Source organism: Choloepus didactylus, chromosome 2 (genome assembly GCF_015220235.1).
Source record: "Choloepus didactylus isolate mChoDid1 chromosome 2, mChoDid1.pri, whole genome shotgun sequence".
NCBI classification, from domain to species: Eukaryota; Metazoa; Chordata; class Mammalia; order Pilosa; family Megalonychidae; genus Choloepus; species Choloepus didactylus.
In genome coordinates, this window is record NC_051308.1 from 52,790,693 (window position 1) to 52,805,214 (window position 14,522).

The following is a 14,522-nucleotide window of genomic DNA, read 5'->3' on the forward strand; positions in this document are numbered from 1 at the left end:
CCCTCTTGTGCATAGTTAGAGGCACAGCTCAAAGTTGCTTTATTCTGTTCAGTTCACCAGTCCTCTTGGGTGCATGTACAACAGGGACATATCCCAATATATCTCCAAGTACATTTCCAAGCACAGGACAGGGGTCAGATAATGCTTGTTGAATGAATGTGTATGACCTTATCTGCTTGCGTAACCATTGCCAGTCTTGAGAGACTGAGAATATGAAGGAGAGTTCCATTTTCAGTAGACTAGATAACCTGACATGTCCTGCTATAAAACAAAATAAAATATATATGGCATTCTTTTAAATGCAAAGTTGAGCTCACAAGAAAGTAAGGGAAATCCATAGAGGAACAGGAAATCGGCATGGTAAACCTGTACTTAATGCATGGATTTCCAGAGGAGTTTTTTTCAAATAACTAGGTAGAGGCTTCGGGTTAAAGGGCAGTAAGTAGGAGAAGAAATAAGATTCACTTACTGATGGGGATCAGAAAAAATTCCACCCTAGTTCTGGATACATATGGAAGACTGACTGCATCATTGACTGTTACCCCTTTCTAAAACCCCACTAAAATTAGAGTAAAGAGAATTTTTAATGTACAAGCTGCAAAGACAACAAGTGCAAGAGAGAACCAATAATGATAAAAGATTGAAAGATTGAAAGCATATAGAAGAGTAGTAAATGACTTGGAAAAGCTGTAGAAAATTGAATCCTAACTCTACTGTGGGGAAGGCTGAAAAAATAACAGAATTTTCATTGCAAAATTCCCCCAAAGGCTCAGAAATTGGTGGAATGAGGAGCCAATGTGAAGTGGGGGCAAAGTTGAGGTTAAAAACAAAAGATTGTTGAATTTCAACTTTCAAAGCAGTTGGATCCCCAAATTTCCACCCCATCTCATCTATTTGGCATACCATGGGTAACTCTCCCTTCCCAGACATAGCAAGATAGCTAGAGATTTAGTCCCTGAAGGATATAAAACAGTGCCTTTGGGCTGAAAGACATCAGCCCCTGTTTAGGGCAAGAACATCATTCTGAAAATAGGGGGACTAATGAATGCTGAGATCCCCAGCCCACTTCTCCCACAAGTCCCCAGTATACAGGCATGAGGACTAACCACTTCAGTCAGGAGAATGGAGATCTAAAGCTACAGATGACACAGGTTGAACAGGTTCCCCAAAGAAACACCCAGCCAAAACACCCCACAGTGGAGGCCACAGTTGACAAGCCAAACCCTTGCTCTCAGAGCTTCCAATCAGCTTTTTAGAGTCCCAGTACTAAATATGAGCAGACACTAAAGGGTCATCAAGTATCAAAGGAAAGCCTCTATCTTGAAAGGCATTGACCAAAACAGACAAGCAAATAAACAAATGGGGAGAAAATGGAGGAAATGGAGTATGCAAGAAGAAGAAAATTTAAAAAAACAAACAAAAAACCAGAAAAGAACTACTATCAGTATCCTCAGAGAGATAAGACATTGTGCTCATAATATAAAAATAGAATGCAAAAAAGAGAGGAAAACAAAGCAAAAAAAAAAAAAAAAAAAAGGAAATAACTTATTCAGAAAACAAATGAAAAAACATTCTGGAAATAAAAAATGTTCTAGAAGAAATTAAAAACATAATAAAAGAGTTGAAACTACTCAGAATAGAGCAAAAATATAAGATGGAAAATATTATTGAAAAGGTAAGAAAGCCAAAGGACTAGAACCAAAGTTGAGATGGTCCAACATCCAAACAACAAAATAATTCAAGGTATTTTCCCAAATTGGGTAGAAAATAAAGGAATATAACCCACACAATGCATGTCATGTCTTCTCAGAACACTAAAGGGCAAAGAAAAATTTCTTACAACTTTCTAGAGAAAAGGATCAGTAATTTGAATAACATTGGACTTCTTAAGAGCAGGACCTAAAAGATGATGGGGAAATGCCTTCAAAATTCTAAAGGGAATAAACTTATAATCAAGAATTCTATTCCTCTCTAAACTAAGTGTGAAAATAAAATAAAGGAAATTTCAAGAATACAAGATATTAAAAGCTTTTGCCTCTCATACATTATTTCTCAAAAAGCTAGTGGAGGATGTGCTTGTCACAAATGAAGGAGTAAGCTAAGGAAGAGGTAGGTGAAGTTACAGGAAAGAAGGACACCAACAAAGGAGAGAAACAAACAAACAAAAATCCCTGGGATAACAGGAAAGGGGGAGCCCAGGACAATCGCATTGCATCGGGCATAGAGGCAACTAGTCTAGACTAGAGCAGATCCTGAGGCTTTAAGAACTGTTTCATTAAGTAGACGAAATTGATAGATTACACCTGAAGGTCTTCAGAGGAGCATTCAACAACAGTAGAGTTTGGAGTTGAATCTGAAAAATATGCAGGAAACTAAGCAAATAACTCAAGGCCTTGGTTATTTCCAGAGAAGATAAAATAGTTCAAAGGAAAAATTTTAACAGAAGGTACTTGGTTCAGCTGTAAATAGGATTTGTATAATCATAAAATAGTAAATACAGAATATAGATTGCATAGACCAATATTAGAACATAACTACCAAAATGAACTATGTTTTATCTTTCCTATATTAACCCTCTGGGAACAAGAATGAATGTTTTGATGGAGGAAGTGGAGTGAGTTCTGCAGGTCTTTCTACTGAGTTTTGAAAACTGAGAGGGATCTTGAGGACCCCCAAACACCACACTTTCCTGTTGATGTCAGAAGAGAGGGTGGACTTAAGGTCTAAACCTGAATACTGTATCCTTCCACATGGGACGGTCTTATTACTGCTTTGACCAATAGAATATAGCAGAAATAACACTATTCCAGTTCCAGGCATATCCCATAACTCGACTGGTGGCTTCTGCTTTCTACTTCTTTACAGCCAGTCTCCAGGAAAGAATTGTGACTATTTTGAGACCATCATGCTGTGAGGAGCCCAAACTATGTAGAAAGGTCTAGGAGGGAAAGAACACCACGTGAAAAGAGACCAAGAAGCACAGAAGTGCAAAGCCTGTGAGTGAAGAAGCCATCTTGGAAGTGGATGCTCCAGTCCTAGCTCTCCCAGCTGACTCGATGTGGACCAGAGATGAACCTCCCAGCCAGGTGCTTCCCGAATTTCAGATCCATGAAATTGTGAGCAAAGTAAAATGCTTGTTTTAAGTCACTAAGTTTTGGGTGGTTTGTTTCACAACATTCTATAACCTGAACACTTCCCTTTTAAGGAGTCTTCCCAGACATCTCACACAACACTTGGATTTATATTTTCTTGACCCCTAACTTAGTCACATGGCCACAACAAGCTGCAATGAAGTGTCTGAGAACTGGGATCTTTTCACTGGGCTTCAATGTTCCCCACTAAAAAGTGGGGTTCTATTACTAAGGAGGAAGGGGAGAATAAATGATAGACAATCGCAGTCTCTGACAAAAGTTGTCTGTGTAAAACAGTGATTTTCAAGATGTGGCCCCTGGATGGGCTATATGAGCATCACCTGGGAACTTGTTAGAGATACATATTCTCTGAATCCATCGCAGACCTACTGCATCAGAAATTCTGGGGATGGGGCCTAGCAATGTGCGATGGCTGTGATTACCAGGTAATTCTGATACACACAAAAGTTTGAGAACCACTGGTCTACACTTAGGCAAAATGATTCTTCCTGGTTAAATGTCACAAGTATTTCCTTTAAAATCAGCAACAAAGCAAGTATGCCAAGTGTCACCGCATCTATTGAACATTGTACTTCCTGTTCTTGTCAGTACAGCAAGTAAAGAAGGTTTATTTTGAAGGTATGGTAATTAAGATAGTGATGTATTGGCATAAGGAAGACATATAGATAAATGAAATAGACTAGCAAGCCTAGAAATAGACTCATACATATATGGAAAATTGATCTAAAATTGAAATAGCATTATAGATTGATAAAGAAAAGGTAGATGATTAATTAATTAGTGCTGGGAAAATTAGCCTCAAATAAAACAATAATACTGGATCCCAACATCACTACAATACCAATATAAATTCTGGTGGTATTAATGATTAAATTTGAAAAACAAAACAAATTTTTTGGACAAAATAATAGGAAGATATCTTTAAAGACTATAATGTAGGAAAGAATTTCTCAGACAAGATAAAAATGGCACAAATCATAAAGGAAAAGATCGATAAATTCAACTATATTGCAATGTAAAACCTCTGACAACAAAAGAAATCCTTAATTTAAAAAAAGACAAGTCACAGAGAAGACAGTTACAACATACAACTGATAAATAAATACATATATCCTGAAAATATCAAGATCTCTTTATGTAATCAGTAGTTCGGTATGTGTGATGTGTTTTACAATTTAAAAGTAAAAGATTAAAATTAAAATATATAGACATAAAATAAGACACAGCTAAAGAGAGAATTAGTATAATTAGTAAACAGTAAGATAGAACTAAAGAAATTATCTAAAATGCAGCTCACATGATCAAAGAGATAGAAAATATGAAATAGAAATTAAGAGATATATAGAATAGACTGATGTTCTGATAAATACCTAATCACTGCTCCAGAAAGAGAGGACAGCATATGGGGCCGAGGAAATGTTTGAAGAGATAATGGCTAACAATTTTCCAGAACTGATAAGTTGGAGCAATCACATGGGTGAACAGTATGTCAGTAGCTTCTATGGTTGGGCATGTTCATTTCCCAATAGTCTAGCAATCCAACCCTTAGGTATGTACAATAAATAATTTCTTGCTCATGTGTACAAGGTAACATGTACAAAAATGTTCATTGTAGCAGTGTTGTGTTTGTAATTGGAAAATACTTGAATATTCCCATGTACATCAATAGGAGAGAGGATAAATAAATAAATTATATATTCATATAATGGGCTATCATGTATCACTGAAAAACAATTAGGTCAACTGTTCTGGTTTGCTATGCTGCTATTTTGCAAAATACCAGAAATGGATTGGCTTTTATTAAGGTGGTTTATTTGGTTACAAAGCTACAGTCTTTCGGCCATGAAAGTGTCCAAGCTAAGTCATCAACAACAGGGTACCTTCACAGAAGAATGGCCAATGGTGTCTGGAACACCTCTGTTGTCTGGGAAGGCACGGGGCTGGCATCTTCTTCCTCTGCTCCCAGGTTGTGTTTCAAAATGGCTTTCTCCCAGGACATTTCTCTCTAGGTGTCTGAGGGTATTCTCTTAGTTTCTTCCAGGCAAACTCTGGAGTAGCAAAAGTCTACCTTTAATGGCCGTCTTCAAAATTTCTATCTTGGCTGCAGCTCCTCTAAAGTCCTTCTGTGTCTGAGCTTTTACAGGGCTCCAGTAATTAAATCAAGACCCAAGCTGAATGGGTGAGGCCACACCTCCACGAAAACAATCCCATCAACAGGTCACACCCTAGTCAAAGGTGTTATTAGACACATCTCCATGGAAACAATCAAAAGGTTCCAACCCAATCAACTCTAATACGTCTGCCCCCACAAGACTGCATGAAAGAACATGGTGTTTCAGGGGACACAATACATCCAACCAGCACACCAACTACCTGAAAAATAAACTATCTTCCATCTTCATACCTTGACAAACATAATTTCACAGACACTTGAAAGGCAATGTTTGAATTTGGAATTCTCACACATTTGGAATTCAGTGCCACAATGTGGCCAAGCAGAAAGAGCCAGCCCCTGGCCATAGCCCACCCCCCTTTTCTTCCTACTCATACTGTGGGGACCTTGGATGCAAGCATGTGACATACTGCCCACATGCATAAGCTCTAACCCTTCTCTCTGCAAACATCCACCCTTGGCTATCCTTCCAGGGCCTTGGCGGTACATACCCCAATGCTACAGTTCACCCTTGGAATAATGGTCTGGGGTCAAGACCCATGCAGGCTCTGGAAGTGAGTGAAGAACCATTTGGGCAGGCAATTCCAGGGACCTTGGTCCAAAAATATGGTCTAGAAGAGAGGGTACATCCCCTTTGGTCCTTTGGACTCATGGTTTGGGCAGCAGGAGGGACAGAGTGTGGACACTCTAAATTGTAAGGTCCAAGCAGGAGAAGCCGTTAAGAAGTCTATGGAGGTTACTGCTGGATGTGGGGGAACCACTTCTTCAATCCTCAGAAACTACGCATTTTAGTTTCCTGGCTGCTAAAACAAATACCATACAATGGGTTGACTTAGCAACAGGAATTTATTGGCTCATGGTCTTGAGGCTAGGACAAGTCCAAAATTGAGGTGTCAGCAAGGGGATGTTTTCTCCCTAAAGACTGTGGCATTCTGAGGCTGGTTGCTGGTGATTCTTGGTCCTTGGCTTTTTGGTCACATGACAATGCACATGGCAGTATCTTCTCCTTTCTCTTCTGGGTTCCACTGACTTCTAGCTTCTTGCTGCTCCCCCTGGCATCCTCTCTGTGCCCAATTTCCTTTGTTTATAAGGATTAAGACCCACCTTCATTCAGTTTGGGCACAACTTAATCATAACATCTTTAAAGGTCCTATTTACAAATGGGTTTACAGTCATAGGACCAGGGGTTGGGACCTGAACATGCCTTTTAGGGCAACATGATTCATTCCCCAGCACATATGAAATAAAAAATTTTGCTATGTTTGAATTATTTATTGCTGAATTGCAAATCAGTCCAGAATTTATTGACATAAGACAACCACCATTTTGTTATAGTCACAAAGTCTGTGGCTCAGGAATTTGGACCAGGCATAGCAGGAATGGCTTGTGTCTGTTCTACCATGTCTGGGGCCTGAGATGGGAAAACTGAGATGGGCTGGGGGAGACTTGTATAACCAGTGGAATCATCTGGAGGCTGCTTCATTTCTATGCCTAGGGCCTGAGCAGGGATGAATGAAAGATTGGGCTCAGCAGAGCCTGTTTACCACAGCTCCTAGACAAGGCAATTCCATGTGGCATGTGGCCTCTGGGTTCCAAGACAAAGCATCCCAAGAAGGAAGGTATTAAGAGAGCAAGTGTGGAGAAGCACCTAAATATAAGAGCTAAAACTATAAAACTCTTAGAAGATAATATAGGAGCAAATCTTCATGGCCTGGGATTCTGCAGTAGATTCTGAGACATGACACCAAAAGCATGAGCAACAAAAGAAACAATAAATAAATTTGATTTCATCAAAATTAAAAATTTTTGTGCATAAAGGAAATTACAGTATCATGAAAGTGAAAAGACAATCCACAGAATGGGAGAAAATAGTTTCAAACCATTTATCAAACAAGGGTTTAAAATCCAGAATATATAAAGAGCACCTTCAACAAAAAGACAAAGAAACTGTGCTGGTTTGAATGTATTGTGTCCCCCCAAACACCATTATCTTTGATGTAATCTTGTGTGGGCAGACCTATCAGTGTTAATTAGATTGTAATTCTTTGCGCCCCACCCAACTGTGGGTGATGACTCTGATTGGGTAATTTCCACGGAGGTATTGGCCCACCCATTCAGGGTGGGTCTGAATTAGATTACTGGAGCACTACATAAGATCAGACAGAAGGAAGAGAGCTTGCTATAGCCAACAGGGACACTTTGAAGAACGCCCAGGAGCTGAGAGAGAAGCTTCAGCTTTCAGAGACATTTTAGAGACGGCCTTTGAAAGCAGACTTTTGCTTTGGAGAAGCTAAGAGAGGACAAACGCCCCAAGAGCAGCTAAGAGTGACATTTTTGAGGCGCTGAAGCCTAGAGGGGAACATCCTGGGAGAAAGCCATTTTGAAACCAGAACTTGGAGCAGACACCAGCCACGTGCCGTCCCAGCTAACAGAGGTTTTCTGGACACCATTGGCCATCCTCCAGTAAAGTTACCCAATTGTTGATGCGTTACCTTGGACACTTTATGGCCTTAAGACTGTAACTTTGTAACGGAATAAACCCCCTTTTATAAAAGCCAATCCATCTCTGGTGTTTTGCATTCCAGCAGCATTAGCAAACTAGAACAGAACCCAATTTAAAAATTGGCAAAAGACTTGAATAGACATTTTTCCAAAAAAGATATACAAATGGTCAATAAACACATGAAAAGATATACAACACCATTAGCCAATAGGGAGATGCCAATTAAAACCACAAGATACCACTTCACACCCACAAGGATGTCTGGTTTTTTGTTTTGTTTTGTTTTGTTTTTTATGGAAAATAACAAGCATTAGAAAGGATGTGGAGAAATTGGAGCTTTAGTGCATTGTTCGTGGGAATGTAAAATGGTACAGCCACTGCAGAAAGAAATACGGTGGTTCCTCAGAAAGTTAAAGATAGAATTGCCATTTGACCCAGCAATCCCACTTCTAGCTATATACTCAAAGAGAATGACGTCAAACAGGGTCACAAACAGATACCTGTATACCAACACTACAGTAGCATTATTCTCAATAGCTCAAAGATGGAAACAACCCAGGTGTCCATCAACCAATGAATGGACAAACAAAATGTGGTACATAAACACAACAGAATATTATTCAGCCAAAATAAAAAATGGAGCTATGAGACGTGCTGCAACAGGGAAGAACCTTGAAAACATATTCAGTGAAACAAGCAAGACACATAGAAACAAAAATTATATCACTTATAAGAGATGACCAGAAATTGCAAATTCACAAAGAGAGAAAGCAGATAAGAGGTTACTGGAGAAGGGAGGAGTGAGGAGGGGGAAGGAGAAGTGACTGTTTGTATAACTAAAAATAAATAAGTAAAACAATATAAAGTAAATGGAAAAAGGGAGTGGGGGGGAGAGCTCCGGAGCTCGTGCATCCTGAGAGAAACAGGAGGCAGCTGCAAGGCCTTTGCTGGTGCAGCCTCACAGGTCATGCAGCATTACTCGGTGGGAGCAGCACAAGCTAGCTCATATTTAAGGGGAAGGTACATAAAGCCTGCTTCCCAGTGGTGGGGATGTCAAAGAATTTGGAGCCACATTTTAAAACCACCAAAGCTTACAAAAATGCCCAGATCTTAATCATGTTGATATCTGTAGCCTTGTTTCTCTCTTTCCCATTTTTATTGAGTTAGTCCAACTCGCCCATCAGGAGTGTGGGGTGGTAAAATTGCCATTTAATTATATGGTGTTAGAAACAAATTCTGAATCTTCCATTCTTCTCTTCTGGTATTTATCCAATGTCATTGACTGAGAAAAGGCCTGACCTCAAGAGATTAACAGATAGTGTTACCTTGACTTAAGAAAAGTTTCTTTCAAATTTTGATAATATATGATATATGGAGAGATATTTAAGTGGAGATAAATGCACATTTTAATTATTCATTTGAATAGTAATAGGTTACATTCATTAAGCACTTATCATTTGCATTGCACATGTATTTGAAATTTCTTCATTCTCACGTTGTGTGATGGTTTGGAGCTATATGTAGTCCAGAAAGACATGTTCTTAAACCTTACGCATTCCTGTGGGTGTGAACCCATTGTAAGTAGGGCCTTTAGATGAGGCTACTTTAGTTAAGGTGTGTATGGCCCAACCCAATCAGGATGGGTCTTAATCCTATTGCTGGAGTCCTTTATAAGCAAATGAAATTCAAACAGGGAAAGAGAAAGCCACAGAGGGAGCAGCCAACCAATCCAGAGGAGAAAGGAGAGGTCAAAAGACACCACCATGTGCCTTGCCATGTGACAAGCTAAGGACCAAGATTCGCCAGCAGCCAGTCCCAGAATGCCACAGTCTTCAGGCAGAAAGGATCGTCTTGATGACCCCGGATTTGGACTTTTTCCCAGCCTCAAACCATGAGTGAATAAATTCTCATTGTTTAATCCAACCCATTTTCTTGAGCAGCCTCGGAAACTAAAACACCTTGCTAATCAAAATATAGTCTTCAGACCAGCAGCATCGGCATTACCCAGGAGCTTGTAAAAATGCAGAATCTCAGGCTCCAACCCAGACCTACCGAATGAGAAGCTGCATTTTAACAAGCCCTGAGGTGATTCCTGTGCACATAAAAGTTTTAGAAGTACTGCTTTATGAAGCAGGTGCTAATGCCATCTACCTTAAGATACTGGCTGAAGAGCACATAATTTTTGAATTAGCAGAGTCAAATCTAGGACTAGCTGACCCTAAAACCTATGCTCATAACAAATACTCCACAGTGCCTCTCAGGATATTTCAACATATGAGCAAGTGTTTTACTATCTGGACAACTGTCATCTGTTTAAAGGGAAATTCTTCAATAATCCTGAAAAAGAGGTGCTGGAACAGGTCTCCCCACCAAAGCAGAATTGCTGCATCGCTTTCCAAATTGTTTAGCCCTCTCTCTCCCCTTCTATATTGTGAATTCCTTAAGAGGAGCAACTATTGTCCTGTCTTTTCATATCTCCAGAAATTGACGGAGAAACTGGATACAACATAGTATCTGCTCCTTCCATGTTCATAAATGAATATACAATAGAACCACTTGCTCAAGTAAGTTGTACAGACTATGGGCAGTTAACGGAAAGCTGAGATCATTTTGCAACTAGAAGAGGGTACAGGGTTTTGCTACAGGCTCATGGTTTCAGCAGCAGTAAATGAATGAGCCTGCTGCTCTTGGCCAGTCTGTGCAGCTTATCTCTCCAGCCAGCCGCCAGCCCCTTTCCCAGAGCCCTCCCCACAACCAAGTAAAAGGACTTCCTGAGAAAGGTTTTTTTTCTTTCCAAGCTCTGGAGCAAAACTCCTCTGTGGCTATAATTAACCTCCACTTGATTTATGAAGAAGGGACAGGACCCGTGAAACGCAGGGAAGTATAATTATAATCCCTGGTTTTCTATGGTGCCTCAATTTCTGGATCTCTTTTTCATCTATGACATCTCATCTCTTCTTACTGAGAATCTAGAGAAAGGGGAACATAGACATCCAGCAATGTTTGCTGATTAGAACAACCATCCATCCTGGTTTCCCCAGGACACTCCCCATTTATGCTTGCTTTCCTGGCATGGTTATTAGCAAAGTCCCTTTCACTGTCAAAAGCTCCCCTGTTTGGGAGAAGGCTTATGGAAAAGGTCCTTAGATTGTAGGCTCTTACAGCAGTCACATATATTCCTGAGTTGTAATGGTTATCTCTAAATTTTGAGATGCTGATCCATTTGTGAATAACCTGGTTGGTCCCTGGAACTTTGAGTATCTGTGTGACACCTGAGACTCAGAGCTAGAGCTATGAATGTCAGCATTACACCATACAACAATTGTTTTTAAAAAAAAGCTGAAAAAGGGATTAGACTTCAATTAGAGATATGAATAAAATGGACTTGGTTAGGACTAAGGTAAATCAGACTAAAGGGTAAAGGATGAGATTGACAGGGTTTTAAAACTTCAACCTCTGCATGAGACCAAAGGAAGAGATATTTATTAGGTGCAAGATCTATATTTTCTGTAGCGCTCTATATAACTTAACTTGTATGGTTAGTTTATTCGAACACCATAGTTACATGGAACTTTGAATAGGGAGTGGAATCTGGTTGGTTTGTACAGGTTAGTGTGAAAAACTGATACATCCCAGAGTAATTTGGGCAGAGAATAAAAATGTATTTGCAAAGGCCCTTTGAGGGACTGGGGAAAATGTGGAAATAAACTTCCCCACCTGGGGAATTACTAATACTCTCACAAGCACTGGGGACTACCAGTTTAGTAGGTCAAGCCCCCAATCTTGGGGCTTGCCCTTAGGAAGCTGGTTACTGCAAAGGAGAGGCTAAGCCTACTCATAATTGTGCCTAAGAGTCTCCCCCAGAGAGCCTCTTTTGTTGCTCAGATGTGGCCTTTCTCTCTAAGCCAACTCGGCAGATAAACTCACTGCCTTCTCCCCAACGTGGGACATGACTCCCAGGGATATAAATCTCTCTGGCAACATGGGACATGACTCCCAGGGATGTGCCTGGATCTGGCATCATGGGATTGAGAAAGCCTTCTTGACCAAAAGGGGGAAGAGAAATGAAACAAAATAAAGTTTCAGTGGCTGAGAGATTTCTGAGAGATGACAGGTCACTCTGGAGGTTATTCTTATGCATTATATAGTTTTTAGTGTATTGGAAGAGCTAGAAGGAAATATCTGAAACTGTTGAACTGCAACCCAGTAACTATGTATAACTATGTAGCTTACACGGTGTGACCACTTGATTCTGAAAATATTGTGGTTCCCACTCCCTTTTTCCAGTGTATGGACAGATGAGTAGAAAAATGGAGACAAAAATTAAATGAATAATGGAGGAGAAGAGGGGATGGGATGTTTTGTGTGTTCTTTTTACTTTAATTTTTATTCTTATTTTTATTTTGAGGGGAGTAATGAAAGTGTTCAAAAATTGATTATAGTGATGAATACACAACTATATGATGGTACTAGGAACAACTGAGTGTACACTTTGGATGACTGTATGGTATATGAATATATCTCAATAAAACTGAATTAAAAAAAAAAAAAAGAGCAGCCCTGTTTGTATGATAAAGTATCTGGTCACCCTAGTCACTGGGGCCCAGTAATGCTCCTGAAATTACCTCAGGAACCACAGCAGGGCAAATTCTTCATGCACAGATTGGCTCCCTGGACTGGTGAAATATCAGTTGTTGAGTTAATTCTCAAAGTGTGGTCCTCTGGCCAACTGCTGTGGAGCTGGGGAAATGCAGTTACCCAGGGTCCCCTTGGTCCTGCTCATTCAGAACCAGGAGTTTTTTCCTTCGGAGCCTTACTCTGGCAGTCCCTCCTCTGGCCTTAGCTTACCTTGAAGCCCCCTGATAACCTTTTCTTCCCAGAAGCATACATCCTCCCAACCCTTGGCACCGGGGATCGTCAGTTTTCAGTTTCAGGGCCTCCAGCTTCCCACCCTTCCCGGCACACCACAGCACTATTATTAGGTGGTAGCGTCAGATACTAGAACTGAAACCCCTCACGGCCCTTTGATCCCCAGAGCGGAGGAGAAGATCGCCGGAAGGGACAGCACAGCCTGAGCTCTGACAGTCCAGTTCTCTTTCCTCTGGGCCCTGGAGGACTGGAGGCCAGCAGGAAAGAGCTGAGCTATTCTTAGCCAAGGTGTGGGAGCCTGGCAGGAGCTGCAGGCACTGCCCCAAGGGTCAGAGACAGGAACTGGCCACCCACTCTGGCTGCTTCCCCTCTCTCCCTTGGCTGCCCCTCACCCGAGGAAATGACCACTGCTCTCCCCCCAGCCTGCAGCAGCTTGTGGCTCAGATGTGGAGCTCTGCCTCCCTCTTAAACATTAGGCTGTGGGAAGAGTTAGAGCTAGCAGGGGCCTTAGCACCCATCTCAGTTTCATCACGGAACCGTATCATTCTGCAGATGCTGGGACCAAGCCCCAGAGAGGAGAATGATTTGCCCAGGTCCACATGGACATTCAAGATCTGACCCAGAACTCTAATCAGTGCTTGGTGGGGTCACAGGTTGTAGGAGCTGTAAAGGTTGATCTAAGTTTCCCAAATGCCAGTCAAAATACAGGGGCTATCTGTGACAACATTTTCACAGGTCCTCAGTAAAATGTAGAAAAATAGAGTAAGATCACCAACTGTGTTTTCATGGGAAGGACTTTTTCTGAGTTCATGCTCTTCTTACTCTGAGGTTGTAAAATGACTTGAAATGACTATAATAGGATATGATGATCCTTTGTCAACATTCTTTTGCTAACGTGTCAAGTTTAAAAATATGGGAACCAGTAGAGTGGAGAATACACAAAAGAAAATGAATGAACACAATTCATTCATTCATTCAATAAATATTCAGAGTGTCTGTTATTGGCCTGCACTACACCAGGGCACAAAATACACGTGGTGGCTGCCCCCATGGAGCTTAAAGTCAGATGGGGAAGGCAATAAACAAGCAAATGTGTGAATGTAAAATACAAGCACCATGAATTGCGGTCTTAACTATTACGTTCGGGGGGGGGGGGGGCGGCCGGTTGCTGAACCCTCAGCTCTCGGCGTTGCTCTGAGGGTACCGGCGGCGGGGGCTCTTTCCCGGAGGCGAAGGCGAGGCGGGAGACTTGGCCAGGTCCCCGGCGGGGGGGCGTGCAAGGTATGGAGGGCGGCGAGAAAGGAACAGGAGGGACACGGTTCTTTTTGGGTCATAGAAGAAAACCAAGAGAGCTTTATTAGGGGAGAGCACAAGCTTATATTGGGCGATTAGAGGGCGGGGTAACTGTAGAGGTCAAAGGCTTGGATTGGTTCGGAGAGGGCGCGGAGGTTGATAGACAAGGGGTGAGAGTTGTTCTGGTAACTGCGCATGCGCACTGACGGTGGGGGAGTTGCTCTGGCAACGGGGAGTGTCAGGGGCAAGATAAGGGGGTGGGGAAAAGGCGGTTCCCTCCGGCAAGCCTCTCCTAACAGTGGTATTTTGGGTGAGGAGATGGGGCCTGCCTCCGGCCTCACTTTCCCAGGCCCGGGGGGCTGTGAAGGGCGCTGTTCACCCGTACCCACTACCCTCCCCAGGGGTGGCCGATCCCCTGGCCCAGGCCCGCCAAGTCGAAGCACGTAATCAGTGTCCCGCAATGAATGAGTTTTTAAAAGGCAGTACTCTGAGAGAATATTGAAGGGACCGTTGGGGAAACTTAACTTTCAAT